This window comes from Talpa occidentalis, unplaced genomic scaffold (genome assembly GCF_014898055.3).
Source record: "Talpa occidentalis isolate TD23 unplaced genomic scaffold, MPIMG_talOcc4v2.1 talOcc4.2, whole genome shotgun sequence".
Taxonomy (NCBI): Eukaryota; Metazoa; Chordata; class Mammalia; order Eulipotyphla; family Talpidae; genus Talpa; species Talpa occidentalis.
In genome coordinates, this window is record NW_023602073.1 from 28840735 (window position 1) to 28859627 (window position 18893).

Below are 18893 nucleotides of genomic sequence, written 5' to 3' on the forward strand. Positions count from 1 at the left end.
GCAAACAGATTTGCCTTTGAAAGAAAACTACATCCCTCTCACTCCAGGCTAAACCAATCTTTGGTGAGAATCGAGGTCTTTTCAGCATTTTTGAAACACCCTCTGGATTCTGAGTCAGATTATTCCCAGATATTGACCGTGGAAGATCACGCTTAGATGTCTTCCTAGTGTTTTTGAAGAGTCGACTTTCTTTATTATGGGCATTTTCAAATATGCATAAGTAGAGAAAATAATATGACCATCTTGTGTACCTATCAGTCCCTCTAATAGTGATCAAGTTTGTTTCAATCAATTAAACTCATCACACCCCCCTCCCTTGTCCCACTATTTCATGTTTTTTCTTCCTAAAGGAATTTCCAGACATCATATTTCATTGGTACAAACTTCAGGGTGCAAAAACCTCCATTTTAAAAGTACATCCACTGATCACATCTTACAAATGCACAATTCCTTAAATAGTGTTCAAATGTCTCATACTTTAATATTGAAACACAATTATTTTGTTCAAATCAGAATGCAAACAAATCCACTATTGCATTTAGTTGGCTTATCCTTTAAGTTTCCTTTAATCTGTGTATTCCCTTTCTTCCTTTTTCCCCTGGCAATTTAGTTGATGAAGGAAATGTGTCCTTTGTCCTGAGGATTTCCCCAAACTTGGATTTGCTGATGGCATTTCTGTGGCATGTTAAGGTGATTCTCATAGATCCAGAATCCTGATGAGTTTCAGGTTCATTATTTTTGGTAAGTTTCCATCAGGTGGTTACCTCCTGTTGTATTACACTGGAAGGCAGGTAATGTTGGAATTGTCTCTTTTTGTTAGGATTTATCAGTGGGTCAGGTGTTGTCAGCTGATTCATTATTATACAATTCCCTGACAGCTTTTTACATAATGTTTCTAGCTGCTGTTGATGAGTATTGCTTAGATTCATTATTTCATTAGGTGTTATAAAAGTGATGGTTTTTCATCCTTTATTTATTAGCTGGAGTTTGTAATAGGGAATCCAACCTTTAACCATTTGGTTATCCAAGATGTATTTGTACAAGAATGGTAGCATAAATACTGAGTCTTTCTTTTTATTTACTAGGGTTCAGAAATTTGGGTGGGTTCCTAGCAGCCTCCAGAAGTGACTAATAGTTTACTTTTTAGTTATCATAATGAACTGATGGAATTTTTAAAAATACATTTGATGTGTTTCATTCTACTGCAGTTATTATCCTTATTGACACTAAGTGTTCCACATTTGAACCTTCAAGTTGGCTCCTGAGTAATTTTTTACATAATCCCAGTAAATTTTCTTACACTCTGGTGTCACAAGATGTTCCAGAATATTTTTTTCCCAGATCTAGAATTAGCCAGTAGTTCTCCAAGGAGCCATTTTATTTTCAGTGGGAAATATTATTTAGAGTGTAAGCAACACTCACTTAGTTTACCCAGTTCGGCCATTACTGTTAGGTGTTCTTTGTGAACAGAGCTAAAAATTACATTTCGCTATTTTTAGGAGGAAATGCATCTGAATTTATACTGATTTTCCAATTCAGATTTTGGATTTGGTTACTAATAAGGAACACTATGTTTTTATTTCTATTCTTTTTATGTCATCTCCACAAGAGAAACCCTAATCTTTTCTTTAGGTTGAAAATCTGTTCCTAGTAAAATTAATGTAATCACATATGTTTGCTTTATCCTACTATGTGTGGCTGTATATATGCATACACATAACATAGTATATATGCAGAATGAAAACAATATTATTAAGATTATAATTGAAAATTTTCACTTTTATTTGCAATTCTCTTTTGTTATTAGAAAGTCAAAATACTGGGCCTACCCTGGTGGCGCAGCGGTTGAGCGCTGGGCTACGAAGCTGCCGCAGCCTCTGCAGCTCTGGTTCAATCCATGGCCACCAGCAAGGGTCCCACATGGAGCGCAGAACTCTCCTGCCACACGCTGCTCCCCTCAGCAGTGTATTTCGTCAGTCTGCCTGTTCTGTTCCCTGCTTGGCTCTGGTGAATTCTCTCACCCTCCTGCGCTTCTGAACTGTACCCAGTGCTTGTATAAATAAATAAATAAAAATGTTTTAAAAAAAAAAAATTACCTGTACCATTGAACAAGTTTTGTTCTTAAAAAAAAAAGTCAAATACTGTAGTTGTTGAAAGTGATTCTGGGTATTTAAGCTACCAACCACACAGATTCATTTTGTCTTGTTTTAATTTTGTTTTGTTTTTTTTTATTTTAACATCATAGTTCATTTTTAAACAATATTTGCTTCCCCCCACCCCCTCAGGTGTAGTACCCATATAATTTCCTTCCCCAATGCACCCATGCACCATCACCTCAGTCCCCTGTGCTCCTCCCTCACCCCTTGTTTTAATTTTGTTTTAGAATGATGTGAAACATTTACATGGTTTCCAAATGTTCAAATCAAGGTATATTCAGAAAAGACTAATTTCCATCCCTTTCACTCAGTTGCTTCCCATCTCCAGCGGATGACTGTGCTGATAAGTTTTGATTCATCTTTCTCTTTAAAAATATAAACAAACAAATGTATATATTTACATTCCCCTTAGGTAAAATGGCTCATACTATGTGCACAATCCCCCATCTTGATTTTTTCAGTTAATATATTCCAGAGGTCATCTTATAATACATGATTTTACTTATTTGCAAAATGAAAAGAAGGTGCAGAGGCAGCTTTAGCTGAGTCTTCTGTAGAAATGATATCCAGGGTCATATTTTTCAAGTCCCCAGGAAGGTAGAGGTACAAATGAGCCACGGTGGCCTTCAGGGTCACGGGGGCTTCAGAAATGAGATGGAGGAGAAAGGGCTTTCTGGGATTGTTGTCCAGTCCCTGTATCTGCATCTCAACTAGGATGCAGTGGGATGCTTTCTCATAGCATGGTTTTCCACTATTGCAGGTTAAATTACAATTGAGTTCTTCCCAGTCTTGTCCTGTTACAACAGTGCTCGTGATAGATTATGCTAAGCAAGATAAGCCAGAGGAAAAAGAAAATATCTGATGTTCTCACTTGTAGGGGGAAATATAGGGAAACATAACAGAAATAAGGAAAAAAGAAAAACCTTGCCAGTTGACCCTAGATCTGAGGCTTACAGCAGGGGAGTGTGGTGAGGGCTCAAAAAGGGGAGAGAAGAACCCAAGGGACTATGGCGATGGTCACGGGTGCCCTGTTGGTGGGAGAATTATGAGAACTACACCGAAGGGGAGAAATCAATACAGACGATGTAAGAAAATAAAATAAAACACAATGATTCTTTAAAAATCAAAAACCAACAAACAGTGCTACAGTGACTAGCCTTGTGTAGAATCTTCTCGTGTTCTCCAGGCTCTTTTTCGACTTAGGCATATTGAGGGGAGGACTGAGAGAAGGAGGAAATTTTAAAGCCAGGCCAGAGGTGGGCCCGGCCAGAAAGCACAGGTGTGGCCTTCCCACATGATCCTGGAAGCCAGCTGCACCCCTCCACCTGCTGGCAGTGCATCCCAAAGCCAGGAGTTAATGCGGAGGAAAAGGAGGGCAAGGCAAAGGAACAGCTTCAGGGGTTCAGGGTGATCCGTGTGCCTGGAAACAGAAGCCGATAAAAGGGGAAGACCTGTCCCGGGAAGGAGGTGTGGAAGGTGTAGATGTGCGTGTTCGTGACGGCGTCGTAGAAGACGACCTCCCCGCACTCAAAATCCACACGAGATGCCCACTTTCCTCGGACAGGCGGGGAGGTCCTCCCGGGCGCCAGCCTCGAGGAGCGCCTGGCACTCGGAGCCTGTTATTCTAAGCACCCAAAAGCCGGTCAAGGGGTCTATCACCAGAAAACCCTCCTGGCAGCTTGTCCCAAGGCCACGCCCACCATGCAGGCCCCGCCCCGGGCCCATCCAGCTGTGTCTCCCAGGTGTGGCGGCCTCTGGAGAGCCCTGGAAAGCCCAGCACGCAGCGGAATGGGTAGAAGCATTCAGGGTCTGTGGGCTCATCTGAGCTCTCCTGTTGGATGAAATCCAGCGTCGCTGTCTTCAGATCCGGAGAAATGATGAGTTCTGGGTGGGCTGTGACTTCATCAAAGGTCATGGGAACTGCGGGAATATGAGGAGAAAGAGGCTGCTTGGGCCTAGTTGCCCAGTCCCCTCCAGCTAGCTCCTCTGGGTGCAGTTGGAGGGGAGCTTTCTCCTCCTGGTCAACTACACTCTCCTTCCCCAGAGTACTGCCAGCCCCCACTGCTTGAAGTTATTCGGTATATTTCACCTAGTGCTGCTCTATGGGAGGAGGAGGAGTGTCCTCTGGGGGTGGAGGGGCAGACAGGGGGCATCATTTCAATTCCCAAAGCTGAATTTATCTCTTTCCCCTTCCGTTCCTGTGGTTCCTGTTTCTCCCATCTAAAACAAGACCTTGGAGCTAGCAGAAGGGATGTTGAGACTCAGACTTCCTGAGCTCTGGTCATTTTCAATGTGGATCCCTGAAAGACAGGGAAGAGTGGAAGGTTGGATTACTGAAGGCGGAATAGTCGATTTGGAATACCTCCCCTCTTTTTCATTTGTATTTGGATGCCGAGTTTTTTCAAGACTAGACTGAGGCCCTTGTCCACCCTCTCCCGTGGGCTTTAGCAGCCCTAGTTCCAGGTTCCCCTAAAGACTCAGAAAAGGGAACCTAATTTTATCTTCTGATTTGTTATTTAATCATACTCTCTTTTTTAAAGATTTGTTTATTTATGTCTACAAGAACAGGGGTGTAGGCCAGAGGTGAGGAGGAGGGGGTGTGTGAGAGGATTCACCCGAGACAGAGTGGGGAACAGAACAGGCAGACTGACTGAAATACACTGCTGAGGGGAGCGGGCAGGCAGGAGAGGTCTGCTGCGCCATGTGTGTCAATCCTCCCTGGCCGGGAATCGAACTCGTGCTGCAGTGGCTGAGGACAGCCTCACAGTGCTGTGTCTCAACCCCTTGCACCACCAGGGAGGCCCTAAACTCTTACTGCAATGTTAATTTTCTCTTGCTGGATAGGCGGACTTGGAAGGGATGGCCAGGTTGGATACAGGAACGAGGGGGAAAGGAGAGGGCGGTCAGGGTCATGGGAACGGGTTAGGTGAACTGTGATTCACGCTAGGGTTTACCCTCCTCTGGGCCCAGCTCTGTCTGCAGTCTGTGCCTGAGCTGCCAGAGTCAATGTTGGGGGGATGGGGACTTGTCCAGGGGAGGCAGCGACAGGAACTTCCTTTATCCACCAGGGGGCACCGCAGCCCAAGCAGGAGGAGGAGCCGGGCACAGGCGGGAGCGCGGGCTCCCGAGCCACCTTCTCCTCATTTTGCTCAGACACCCGCATCCCCTCTCCAGCTTCACCAGTGCCCGTTCTCCTTTTCCCGTATCCGGGCCGCTCCCCGGGCTGCACTCACAGAGCGCCTCCTTGAGCTCCGCAGGGCTCCACGCGGTCGGCGTCGCCACTGCTGTTGGGGTTAGGGGAACCAGGGAGGCTCTGCTCCGGGGAGGGACTGGCGGCGCCTGTGTCTGCAATCTGGGGCTGTGTGGAGTTGAAAGGTGGCGGGCCGGTACAGGTGGCCTAGGTGTTTCGCTGCCTTTGAGGGTGAAGGAAAAGTAAAGGGGTCAGTGGGCGCGAGGGGGCGATCATCCTCCATTGCCTCAAAGTGCTGCTGAGCTGGGACGCAGCAGGAGGGATGAAGGTTAGGCTGCAGAAAGCACCCCTGAACCAGTTAGTGGTGTTACTGGGGCGGAGGTATAATTTGGGAAGGAGTAAAGGAATTGGATGGCATGCCCTGGGCCCACCCTTCTTGCTTGCCCACGCCTCTGGGAAGTCCACAGCCTTTCAGCTGCTTCTCCCAAATGCCTAGTCCTCTTCCTCTTGATTCAGCTTCCTACATTCCTCTTTCTGCTCCATCCCTGTTCCTCTTTATCTCAGGCTGGAACTGAGGGAAGTCATTCAGTCCTGCCTAGCTCTGCTCAGGGAGATGATATGTGATAGGAAGTGAAGCCTCCTCCCTTCCCTGGCGGCCTCAGCTCCAGTGTTCCTGTCTGTGTTTTGGGTGGAGAGAGCATTTTGCTTACCTGGAGAATCCGAGGTCCCCTCGCTGGAACATGACACAGGAACCCCAAAGACTGAGTATCAGGACCCTGAACTGGAGAGGGTGACTCAGGCTCTGAGGCTTGGTTTGTTTTAGGAGTATTAGTCTCTGACTGGCCATCTATGTCTTAGAGAGAGAAAACCAATTTTGGTACTGATAACCAGAAGCTGCAAATTAAAAAAAAAAGCCAAAACACTGACACTAAGAACAACAGACAAGGTGCTAGGGAGCACCCCTTCCCCCTATGGGGAAGAGTGGACACCTTTAGGATTGTTTCAGTGATAGCTGGAGAGGGTTGGGGAAAGTTCTGGCCTTTCTGGGACTCGGGAAGCGAAACATTCAACAGGGAACAAGGCAGGGAGAACAGTGGAGACTTCTTTGCAGACACCAATAGCTCCTCTCCCAGAGAAATGCTCAATCCTAAACCGCACTCTCTGGCTTTGGGATGCATTATGTCCTTTCTGACTTTGGTGGGTGAGTTCTCATGCTGTCTCTTCTCTTAATAGTCACATGATCTGGGTTGATTTACCTCACCTCCCTGGAGATACAGGGACGTGTGTGTGTATCTCTGTATAAACACTTCCTTGAAGGATAACTTTGGGGCTACAAATATCAGGTGTGAGGTATTTAGCAAATAGTGGATCTTTAAGAAATGGTATTTCCAGTGTAACCTCTCAGGTGGCAGAGCCTGGCCTGATAACTTTGGCTTAGGCTGCTGTTAGTGGGTCTCTGTCCCCAGTGGTCCTGACCTCACATCACAGGGGTTTGCCCACATGGCAGCTAATACTGCAGAGACTGAGCAACCTCTGCCTCCTCCCATCCTACCCCTTTCTCCCTTACTCTGAGGAATAAAGAAATACATTTATACTTTTCTATGACTTTTGAATACTTCAAAATTTTGCCAAAGTCACTGTAACTATGAGTTAACTGACTTCAAATACAAAAAAATACCCTTACCCCTGTTCTTTCAATTGAATGAAGACTAGGCATTCACCCACATCTAACTTTCATATAACTACAGATTGTCCCCCTTTGCTTTTCTCACTTTTCCCAAATGGCAGGAGCAAGCCCCAGTCCCCACTTACATTTTGTTATGTCCTTGTCACTCATGCCTTTCAAAAATTTGCTTCTATCTTTCTCCCCTTCATTCTTGAGATGTTCTGTGGGGAGAGAAAGGGATGAATGGAGAAAATCCGGAGTGGTTGAGCAAGAAATCCAGAATTTCATAGCAAGGCACTGATTTGCAGTAACAGAGAAATGGGAACTGGATTTTTCTCATATTCTTAGTGGACAAGAATGTATAAAACACTGAGAGGGCCTCCCTGGTGGCGCAGTGGTTGAGCACTGGGCTGTGAAGCTGCCCGCAGCCTCTGCAGTGCCAGTTCGATCCCAGGCTGCTGGTGAGGATCCCACATGGCACGCAGACCTCTCCTGCCACCTGCTGCCCCTCAACAGTGCATTTCGTCATTCCTTCTGCTTCCCTAAACTGGTTATCTAGCCAGCATTGCCAGGAAAATTATCTCAGCCACGAATACCATTTAAAATTTTCTAGTAGTAGGTACCTCTCCAAAGAGTTCAAAAACACTAATTCAAAAGGAAACCTGAACTCCTATGTTTACAGCAGCATTCTTTACAATAGCCAAGATATGGAAAAACCTACATGCCCAGGACATAAATGGGTCAAGAAGATGTTTTACATATACACGGCGGAATACTACTTAGCAGTCTAAAGGATACCATGCCTTTGTGGCATCGTGGATGGACCCAGAAGGGATTGTTCTACATGAAGTGATCCAGGAGGAGAAAGATAAACACCACATGGTTTCACATACATGTGGAATCTAGAGGAACTAAACAAAGGATCAGAAAAAGTCATGGTGTAAAACTGGCTCTTGAAAGCAGAGCACAGATCTGAGACAGGAGGGGAGAGGTTAGAGATGGAGGGGAGAAGAACACCATGGATTGCGGTGGAAGACTGTGGGCACTTTGGTGGCAGGAAAACTATGGTGATCACTCCTGAGAGGAGAAATCCTATATAGTGAGGAGAAATCCTATATAATGAAAAAGTAAACTAGAATGCTTAAAAAATGAAAATAAAATTTCTAGTAGTCACCTTAAGAACTAGTGAATTTAATATTAATTATAGATTGCATTTCACTCATCTTTTTTAAATAGCAATTTGGAGCTTTTTTTTTAAAGATTTATTTATTTACACAAGAGCCAAGGTACAGACCAGAGGTGCGGGAGGGTGAGAAGATTCACCAGAGACAGAGCCAGGAGCAGAACAGGTGGATCTACTGAAATACACTACTGTGGGGAGCATTGGACAAGACAGGAGAGGCCTGCCTCACCATGTGGGTATCTCCCTGGCTGGCTGGGAATTGAGCCCATACTGCAGAGGCTGCGGACCACTTCACAGTGCTGTGCTCAACCCCCTGAGCCACCCAGGAGGCCCTTCACTCATTATTTTTTTTGAAGATTTATGTATTTATACAAGAGCTGGGGTACAGGCCAGAGGTGTGGGAGGGTGAGAGATTCCACCAGACAGAGCTGGGAGCAGAAAAGGTGGATCTACTGGATTACACTGCTGAGGGAAGCAGCCGGCGAGACAGGAGAGGTCTGCTGTGCCATGTGGGTATCTCCCTGGCCGGCAAGGACTCGAACCTGCACAGCAGAGGCTGCGGACAGCTTCACAGAGTCATGCTCAACCCGCTGCACCACCGGGGAGTCCCTCATTCATTATTTTAAAAATGTTTGTGGGAGGAATGAGTAGCCAGGGGTCAACAAGATAGAATGGATGGTAAGTAGAACTTTGGTGTTGGGAATGGCGTGGTATCATACATTGAAGGGGGTGAAGGTGTACTCCTAAAACATACAGTGCTGTAAACCAATCTTACCTAAATAAAAACATAGCATTTCAACATGCAAGACATTCTTATGTTTAACATTCCATTTTCATGTAACTCTTAGAAATTCATACATGTTCTTCATTGACAGCACGCTTGGATTTGAACGAGCCATGTTCCAAGTGCCCAGCAGCACGTGTGCTAGCGGCCACAAAGTCAGGTGCTATGATCTAGTTTCTCCCTAGCGACAACAGAAGGCACTGAGGACAAAATGTGCTTTGGGTCCTCACTCTTTGGCTTCATAAGAAAGTCTGCTGTGGGGCCTCCCCTGGTGGCCCAGCGGGTGAGCCTGGGCTGCAAAGCTGCCCGCAGCCTCTACAGCGCCGGTTTGCTCCCTGGCCAGATGGCGAGGGTCCCACATGGCACGCAGACCTCCCTGCCACCCGCTGCTCCTCAGCAGTGTATTTGGTCAGTCAGTGTACCTGTTCTGTTCCCCGCTCTGGCTCTGGTGAATTCTCTCACCCTCCCGTGCTTCTGACTGTACCCAGTGCTTGTATAAATAGATCTTAAAAAAAAAAAAAAGTTTAAAAAAAAAAAAAGAAAAGTCTGCTGTGGTGCCCAGCACCCGCGGCCAGGTATGGTAAGTGAGAGAGAAGGTCTCACTCTCCTAAGGCCTGGATCACAAGTGTACCCTCCCTCCACTTAAATAGGGATTGAGAGGAGAAAGAGGTGGAGCTCCTGAAGTAGGAGCTTAGGCCCCCATCTCCAGGTACAGACAAGGAGACTGTCACTTGCTGCCCCTGCTGGGAACAGGGCAGGGGACTAGCAAATTTGTGGAGTTGAAGGATGAGTCCCACAACCTGGGACAAAGGCTTGGATTTCCTGAGGAAGTGCTGGACTGGGGGAAGGTATGTGTGGGGTTTCTAGATGGGGGCTAACTTTCGGACCCCTGCACACCCTTACAGTGCCCTGCAACTCCAGGAGAGGACAGATTAGCCCTGTGGAGGATGCCCAAAGCTCTATGCCACCCCCCACGCCCTTAAACTCTAGCTTCCCAACCCTGGGTAGCACACAGCAACCCTCTTCTGAGGGATCCACATGCTTACAGCCAGAGCAGAGATGCAGAGAAACATTGCCCGGGACACTGTGCCACAAGGCCCTTCAGGATCCAACCACCCCATGTCCACCCCTGGTTTCTGGACCCCCAAACAACCCACCCTTCAGACTAGGGAACTATGGAGATTGGGGCAATGGTATGAGTGCTCTCCCCAGCAAGCCCTCCTCCTCCTTGCCACAGACTGTAATAGAGTAAGGTGGGCACTGGAGGGGTGTGTGTGTGTGTGTACACAAGGAGGATTCTTTGATATTCCTAGGAAGGAAACTCCTTTCAGCTGTCTTTTCTCCTGGCTTAGATAAGCACAGCCTTCACAGTTGGAGGGGAGGGGTGTCCTTATAAATACAACCCTTATTCTGTTGCAAGCCCGGGTAAGTTTTTGAAAAATATCAGACTGAACATCCTAAAGTGACTTGGGAGCCATCCACTTCTGTTGGGGCTGATTTCTGTTTCCCTGCAAAACTGGAAGAGACATTTCCCCGAGACATCATTGACATTGAATCTATTTCAATGTCAGAGCTCTAAGCTTGCATGTGAGAAGTACAAACCACTTTTGGGAGATCACACAAACCCTGCCTGGGGGCTCAGGGAAGATAGGCCTGACCTCTCTGATCCACCAGTGGAGCACCAACTTGCAGGCAGCCACTGGGCTACTCAAAGGGACCCGCTGGGGCAAAAGTTCAGGCTCCCTCACCATCTCTGGGGAGATAACCTGTGGTGAAGACAGCAGGAAATACCTGCCTGGAAGCCCAGAGATGCTCTGGAAGGTGCTCCGCAGAGAGCCTGGCATCTGAAGGGTCCTGTGATTATGATCATGTGCAGAAATTACAGGTCATATTCCATGCTGGATGGGGAAGACCCCAGAGACGCAAGTTCTTTCTTACCTTTGAATCTCTTCAGGTAACTTGCCAGGTTTTTATGTCTTGATTGTGCATCACTGAGTTTTCTCTCCAGGTGAGAAGGAACAGGGGTTGGACTGAGAAAGGGAAATCCTTCACTCCTGGGAAGATATGACTGTGTGGATGATGGGAAGAGGGGATGGTGGGGAGAAAGAACCATGACAAGAGCTGGGGAGAAGGTGATGAGTCCTGGGGTGGGGAGGCAGTCAGGGGACAGCGAGCTGGGAATCTGGAGGCCAGAACTAGGGTTCTAGGATGGAGTGAGGTAGGCACAGGGAGATATGCAAATGAAGACAGGAGATAAGACAGACATGGGAGAGGAGAGAAAGAGGGCAGAGGAAGGGGCCAGCAGTGGTGGGCTCAGGAGCCCAAAAGTTTCAAGGAAACAAGAGAATCTGCACTGAAGAAATAGGAACCTCTAGAAAATAGCTCTTCTCTTTAACAACCAACCTACTTGCTAATTTGCTCAGCGTTGGCCTTTCCTACCTGAAGCTTCAGCACCTGACTGCAAAGGTAGAATGTGTGGGTATTTGTGAGGGAGGAATGTTGAGTGTATTTGCATATATGTTGAACTTTGTAGGGTAATGAATCAGTAGGTAAAAGGCATTTGGGACGGTCCATCATACCTGCACAGGATAACTTTGATGTTCTGGAAGAGAAAGAGAAACCAAAGCTTTAGTGCATGGTTGATGCACTGGAGCCAAGGAGGAAATGCAGGTGGAGCAGGGCAGGTGCAGTGAGAACACCTTGAAATCATTCTTTCTTCCCACCTGCCACAACGGGCTCCTCCAAAAAGTGTCCAATATACCAGGAGGCAGGAAAATGGCTAGACCTCAAGAGGAACTGAGTGATGAGGACGGGAAGAGGAGTGAGATTTTGGAGATGAATTTTGTCTTTGGGCCTAAACTAGAAACAGGAGAGGTAGGAAAGCAGAGGGGCTGGAATGACTTTCCATGATTGGATTTCTGAGAGTTCAAATGGATTTCTGAACTAGCAAGAGTGGGAAATAAATTCAGGAGGGACCTCAGCTTATTGGGGGCATTGCCTAGACCCATGCTGTCCAATATGGTAGCCACCAGATCCCTGCGAAATACGATGAGTATGAGAAGAAAGGAAATTTTTAATTTTATTGCATTCTCACTAATTAAAATTAAAATTTAAAACCAGAAGCAGGGCAAAACAGTTTTTCCTTTAAATAGACTATATTGATTTGGTAGGACTACGTTTTACTCCAACCATTGAAAATTTAGCATCTTTGAACTGAGGTCTGCTGTTGCAAAAAATACACATGGATTTCACAGTCAGTACTGAAAAATGAGACTAAAACATTTCACTAATATGTAAGAGATATTGGATAACAGGTTGAAACGATAATGTTTTATATACATTGGGTTATATAAAATATTTTGTATATTTTACAAACAGGTGAAATTTTTCACCTGTTTCTTTTTATATTTTTTAATGTGACTTGCAGAAAAAAGTTTAAATGACATATGTGGCTTGCAATATAATTCTAAATTACCTATGTGGCCCTCATATTTCTCAATTATGTTTATTGCTCTCCTGGAGTACTGATTATATTTCTATTGGACAGAACTGGGCTGGGGTTAGGATGGACAAGGCCAGGTGATCTGCTGGGAAGTCCCTGCTCTGACTCACCACCAGGGCTGGGCTGCTTTTTTCAGCTTGGTCCTGAAGGACTTACCTTGAGCATCTCTTTGTGTGTGAAGTGCTGCCTTTCCGTCAGGGAATCAATCTGCAACTTGAGAGAGTTCAGCTGAGTCTCAGAGGCAGTGACATAGACATTCTTCCCGCTTGCTCCCTCCTGAGCCAGCCAGTTTATCCTTGACAGGAGGAAATTCTCCTCTTCCTGTAGGGTCTGATACAGCTGCTGGAATTCTCTGGTGATCTTTTGCTTCTCAAGTTCCACCTTGGCCTGGGGGCAGGAAAAATACCCAGAAGATGAGCGGTTGACCTCCAAGGTCCTTCTAGCCCATTTTATTTCATTTTTCAATTGCATTAAGTTTGTACTGAGCGGGCCTCCCCGTGGCACAGCGGTTGAGTGCTGGGTTGTGAAACTGTCCGCAGCCTCTGCAGCGCCGGTTCGTTCCCCGGCACACGGGTGAGGGTCCCACATGGCGCGCAGACCTCTCCTGCCGCCCGCTGCTCCCCTCAGCAGTGTACTTCGGTCCTTCTGCCTGTTCTGCTCCCCGCTCTGGCTCTGGTGAATTCTCTCACCCTCCCGCGCTTCTGACTGTACCAAGTGCTTATATAAATAAAATAAATAAATCTTTAAAATAAAATAAAATAAAATAAAATGTTTAAAAAAAAAAGTTTGTACTGAGCACTAATGCGGAACAGTGTATTCTGTGGACAATCTGGAGGAAATGGACAGTGAGGAACATGAACTTGTTAAAGGACTTAATATGAGCTCAGTTTAGTTTTAGGTTATTTCTGTTTTATAATTTTTACCTTCAAGCTCCTCAGTATCTAAAAACTGACTACCTAAGTATCTAGTACACACCACATTTCTGAGAACGCTTTTAGTTTATGATCTGGCTCACATGGATTTTTCCTCTCTCTCTCTCTCTCTCTCTCTCTCTCTCTCTCTCTCTCACACACACACACACACACACACACACACACACACACACAGAGTACCAGCAGATACTGGTGATGGAAACTAAGAGCAGGAAATCTAGGACTAGGCAGAACTAACCTCTGACCACTGAACTGTATTCCCTCTTTAGGATTTACCATTAACTGGCTGCAATTGCATTCCATGATGAAATTCTCTGTCCCCCTTGGGTTGGTAGTGGCATCAGAGAGATCTGGTTGCTGAAGGGATTACCCAGCTGGGAAAGACAAACACCTGCACTGCCTGCCTCTTGGACTAGCCCTCTGTGGAGAGCGGGATGGTTAACAAGTCCTACTGCTATGGAAAATTTATCAGCACAGACCAGCGGTGGGGATGGAGACATCAGTCATTACAAAGAAACCCCTGTCCTTAGAGATTAACCCAACCAGATCTTAAAAGCGATAGCTTTCACAATAGGCAAAATTCCACAAAGGAATGAATCTCTCCAAAGAATGCGATATAAAGAAGCCCCTTGCTCTGGTAAAACGCAGCTCTCTGCCTTCCTGTGTCTATGCAAGGGACTTTTTTTCTTTTTCTTTCTCTTTTTCTGAATAAGGCTGTCCTTTTAAAATACAGCCTTTGTCCTCCCTGGTGGCGCAAGGGTTAAGACACAACCTATGAAGTTGTCCGCAACCACTGCAGCACCATTTGGATCCTAGCTGGCTGGGGAGAAACCCACACGGTGCAGCAGACCTCTCCTGTCTTGCCCGCTGGTCCCCTCAGCAGTGTATTTCCGTCAGTCTGCCTGTTCTGTTCCCCACTCTGTCTCCTGTGGATCCTCTCATGCCCTGCACCTCTGGCCTGTACTGCAGTTCTTACATGCATAAAAAAATAAATCTTTTTAAAATAAATAAATAAAATACAGCCTTTGCCTTTTTGTATTTATGCAAGTATATTTTCCTTAGTAAACTTGCTATGAGCTGCTGAATCAGAAACTGCCAAAATCTTTCAGAGGGAACCCACTCACTGAACCTCAAGATAGGAATGCCATCAGGTGAGTTTCTGTCTTCATTTCCTAACCAGGGAATGAATCCCAGTTAATAAGGGACGGTGTCTTAAAACTGGTATTTTGGATTCTAAGAGGCGCCCTAGTTTTCCTTAAGCTCCCTGTGTCTCCATGTGGAGGACATGGAAGCAGTCAACCTATTCCAAGAACCGGGTTCCCCCTGGGAGGTGCAGTGTGGAAGGGAAGCAAAAACACCCTGACCCACGATGCCAGATTCTTTCTGTCACTCCCAGGGACTCTCCTGGACACTCCATCCCATTCTGGAGCTGTTTCTTTGTTGCTGGGTCAGCATAAGAAGAGATTCTAGGGCCTCCCCGGTGGTGCAGCAGTTGAGCACTGGGCTGCGAAGCTGCCCGCAGCCTGTGCAGCACCAGCTCGATCCCCAGCCACTCTCAGCAGTGTATTTCGTCAGTCTGTCTGTTCTGTTCCCCGCTCTGGCTCTGGTGAATTCTCTCACCCTCCCATGCTTCTGACTGTGCCCAGTGCTTGTATAAATAAATAAATAAATAAATAAATAAATAAATAAATAAATAAATCTTAAGAAAAAAAAAAGAAGAGAGTCTAGTATTTGTAGAGCTGTTTCTCCTTGTAAGATCATAGGACAGAGACACCACTGCCTGAATTTTCCTCACCATGAAGTCGTTGATCTTCTGTTCACCTTGTCGTTTTGCTTGTTTTATCACCATCTCCTTTTGCTTCAAGACCTCAACTTGCGATTGCAGCTTCTCCTGTGGGGAGAGAGTTGTTTTGGCAAACTGGGCCTGGACCCCCCTCAGCCCCACAACACCATCCTGCTCCCTCAGGATGCTGGTGAGGCTACCAGGGCAATGATTAATAGATCTCTTTTTGCTATTCAAGCTGGGAGATGGGGTCTACTTGGGGAAGGTGAAATCTGAACTAAAGTGACCTACAAGAGAGGAATATTGTCATAAATTATAGCTAATACATTATGACTAATATTTCGAAGGTGTTTTGGAATTATCAAAAACTCCCACAAACTCTCCCTCATTTGCCAACAACTTTTAAAATACACATTTTGCCCATTTGGAAGGTGAGGCACCTGAGGCTCAAAGGGAAACTGATTTCTTGAAGGTCATTGTAGTGTCTGTGAGAAAACACAGAATCTTCGCAGAGTTTCTCAGACTGTTTTCCACCATGACAGGTGCCCCAGTAGATAACATTAGCTTTGGGATGTAGCTCGCATGTGAGGGGAGCTGTAAATAACATAGAACCTATGTACAGCTTGCATGCGGGAACACATATTTCTGTAAAGTAGGCTTGAGCTTGATCCTGTGCCTGCTTTGTTCCTAAATCATATAAAAGCTAATAGCACCCCTGGTGCTGGTAGGGGGAGGAGGCTCTCACTGGCCACACACTGAGGGCTGGGGCCACTGCTGTGACCAGAGCCCAGGCGGGCTGCTGCTGTTGCCGCCTGTGTATCTCCTGCTGCCTCATGATAAAGACTCCTGCTCCCACACGTGGGCTTCGTGACCTGCTTTCTCGTCTGCTGCCAGTGAGAATCCAGCAAGCTTGAGGCCCCACAGTCCCAAACCTCTGGCTCAGAACGCAGTGTCCTTTCCACTCTCCAGGATGCCTCAACTCAGACTCAGAGCTCTGAGCCCACAGTACCTGACTGCAAACCGCCTACTCAGTGCAAAGATGAGGTGATGCAGAGGGAGAAAGTGACAGTTTCCTGGACTCCCGGGAGACAGAGAACAGACCCTAAATGCCTACCTGATATCTTGGGGCAGCCTCTTCTATTAAAAGTACATTGTGGGATTTGTGCTCCTTGGATTCTCGACACAGCATACAAAGGAGCTTCCCATCAAGATCACAGAAGTAATGGAGTTTCTCCTCATGTTTCTCGCATCTGTCTTTTCCTTTTCTGTTGGCATCTCAGAGGGATCCATAGCTTGGACTTTCTCCACCAGATTTACCAACAGCCAGTTGGGCTCGTAGTTCTTCCTCACAGATTTGCCACAGAGGGGACATTTGCAAAATTTGCTTGATGTTTCTTCTGCAACCTGAGAGATGCATCTGAGGCAGAAATTGTGCCCACAGTCCAGAGTGACAGGGTCCTGCAGAATATCAATACAGATGGGGCAGAGCAGTGCCTCCTTCAGTTCTTTGGTAAACTGTTGACTCGCCATGGCAGGCAGAGGGCTGCTTCAAGTCTGTTGAAATTCTAGAAGTCTCCTCTGGACACTGGTTCTAGGGAGGAGGATATGAAAGTCAAATATTCTACCAGTTAGAGAAGCGGGGGTGAGAGAGAGAGAGACAGAGGAGGAGAGAGAGAGAGAGAGAGAGAGAGAGAGAGAGAGAGAGAGAGAGAGAGAGAGAGAGATAGAACAGTGATTCGAATGTAAGAAATACTATAAAGAGAGGACGCAGATAGGCAATCCTACCTCACTCCTGGAGAACAAATGGATATTGTGAATGGATATATGCTGCTTATGAAGTAGGTTAAGTTGTCCTGAACCTTGAACTAATTAAGGATATGTTTATAAGGGATTTAAGTGAGATCAGAAGGGCCAGGGCACCAAAGTCCGCTCAGAGGTTCAGCTGGGGGGTTGGGTAGGGGCTGGGGATACTTCCTGAAAGCTCACAGCTAGAAGTGCTTTGGGCATGTCTTGTAGGCAGAGCCCAAATCTTGGGAGGGGAAGGAGACGATTCTCTACCACAGGTACTTTGGCGCCATGCTTTGAAGAGTTTTGTGAAAATGTGGAATTTATGGGGCCTCCCTGGTGGCCTAGGGGTGAAGCCTCAACATTATCACCACTATGGCCTGAGTTCTGAGTTCGATCCCCAGTCAGGGAGCTGACCCACATGGCGCAGCAGACCTCTCCTGTCTCACCCTCTGCTCCCCTCAGCAGTGTATTTCAGTAGATCTGCCTGTTCTGCTGCTCACTCTGTCTCTGGTGGATCCTCTCATCCCCCTATACCTCTAGCCTACACCCTAGTTCTTCAATGCTAAAAATATAAAATAAAGACTGCTCGGAGGAAAAGTGGTTTAAAAATTGTGGATGATATAATCACCACCTCAGGGAGTTGCCAGTTATACTGAGAAGTAGCCATTGCACGCTTACTGGGGATTGCTAGGACAGTGGGAGACACAGGAGTTTCCTCTCTGAAAGGACAATATCTCATTTTGTCCATTTTTCTTGACACTGCTGCATCTTACACTTGCCTGAAGCACTGCTGACAGTCTGTCCTCCAGGGAGAGGGGCACCCCTGAACCCCAAACCTGCTGGCTCTAAATAAGTTCTGCCATCCACCATATCAAGACAATACATATGAACCTTTAATGGAAAAGAACATTAATACAATGAGTGTGTGATACAGAAAAGACAAAGAATATAGTTTCCAAATCAAGCACCCAAAGTTACCCATCCTCCCATGGGTAAAAGTCCATCAAACGGGATTGGCTCAAAGCAAGGCCCGAAAGCCTGACACAAGTCTAAAGCACCTCCCATTGGGGACCCATAGAAAAGGATCAGAAAGAAACAAGTCTGGGAGGAAAAGAGCATAATCAAAATCAAGATAAAAGCTGCCATTGTTGGGACTCCCTGATGGTGCAGGACTTAAAGACAGTGCTATCAAGCTATCGCCAGCCACTGCAGCAGTAGTTCAATCCAGTCACTGCAGCACGGGTTCGATCCTGCCTGGCCAGGGAGCAACACACATGACACAGTAGACCTCTCCTGCCTCATCCACTGCTCCACTCAGCTGTGTATTTCAGTAGATCTGCCTGTTCTGCTCCCACTTTCTCTGGTGAATCCCCTCCCACCCTGCACCTCTGGCTTACACCCCAGTTCTTGTATGAATGAATAAATGAATCTTTAAAAAAAACAAAGCTGCCATTGTTAACCTCCCCACGGGTCTCTCACCCACATCTGTTTCAACCAGTGCAGGACTTACATGCAAGTGCAGCTTCTTCACATGTCTCTCTGCCCCATGTGCCTCCTCCAGGGCTCCTTCTGGCTCCCCATCTCGCTTCCTTCCTTCTCAGTCTCCTCTCCAGCTTCTTCTCCTTCCTGCTCAGCTCCACCATCCCTTGGGTGGGGCAGGGAACCTGGAACCTCCCCTTTTCCTGGGGACCACCTGTTATATTTCCTGTCTTCCCATTTCATCTGGATCTCACTTCCACCCTTACCTCCCCTAGCTCTAGTACCTGACATCTGACACCAACAAGCAGACCATTAATTTTATTTGAACTTAATCTTAGGCCAAACAAGGATTCTAGGTAATTGTATGATTATAGTCAGAGTAATCACACATGCTGGTTTTCCTGGGACAGTCCCTGTTTCACCTTTGTCC

General features: G+C 46.5%; 1 long non-coding RNA gene and 1 pseudogene across 1 annotated transcript; both read right to left on the reverse strand.

Annotated features, from left to right (window-relative positions):
* Positions 1–3509: 3509 nt before the first annotated feature.
* Positions 3510–16733, reverse strand: LOC119251113 (E3 ubiquitin-protein ligase TRIM31-like; annotated as a pseudogene).
* LOC119253150 (uncharacterized) lies at positions 6141–11097 on the reverse strand. The gene is made up of 3 exons (XR_005126992.2): positions 10918–11097; positions 7159–7233; positions 6141–6199 (listed from the first exon to the last, which is right to left on the reverse strand). It is a non-coding gene; the product is annotated as an uncharacterized LOC119253150 (long non-coding RNA).
* Positions 16734–18893: the final 2160 nt, after the last annotated feature.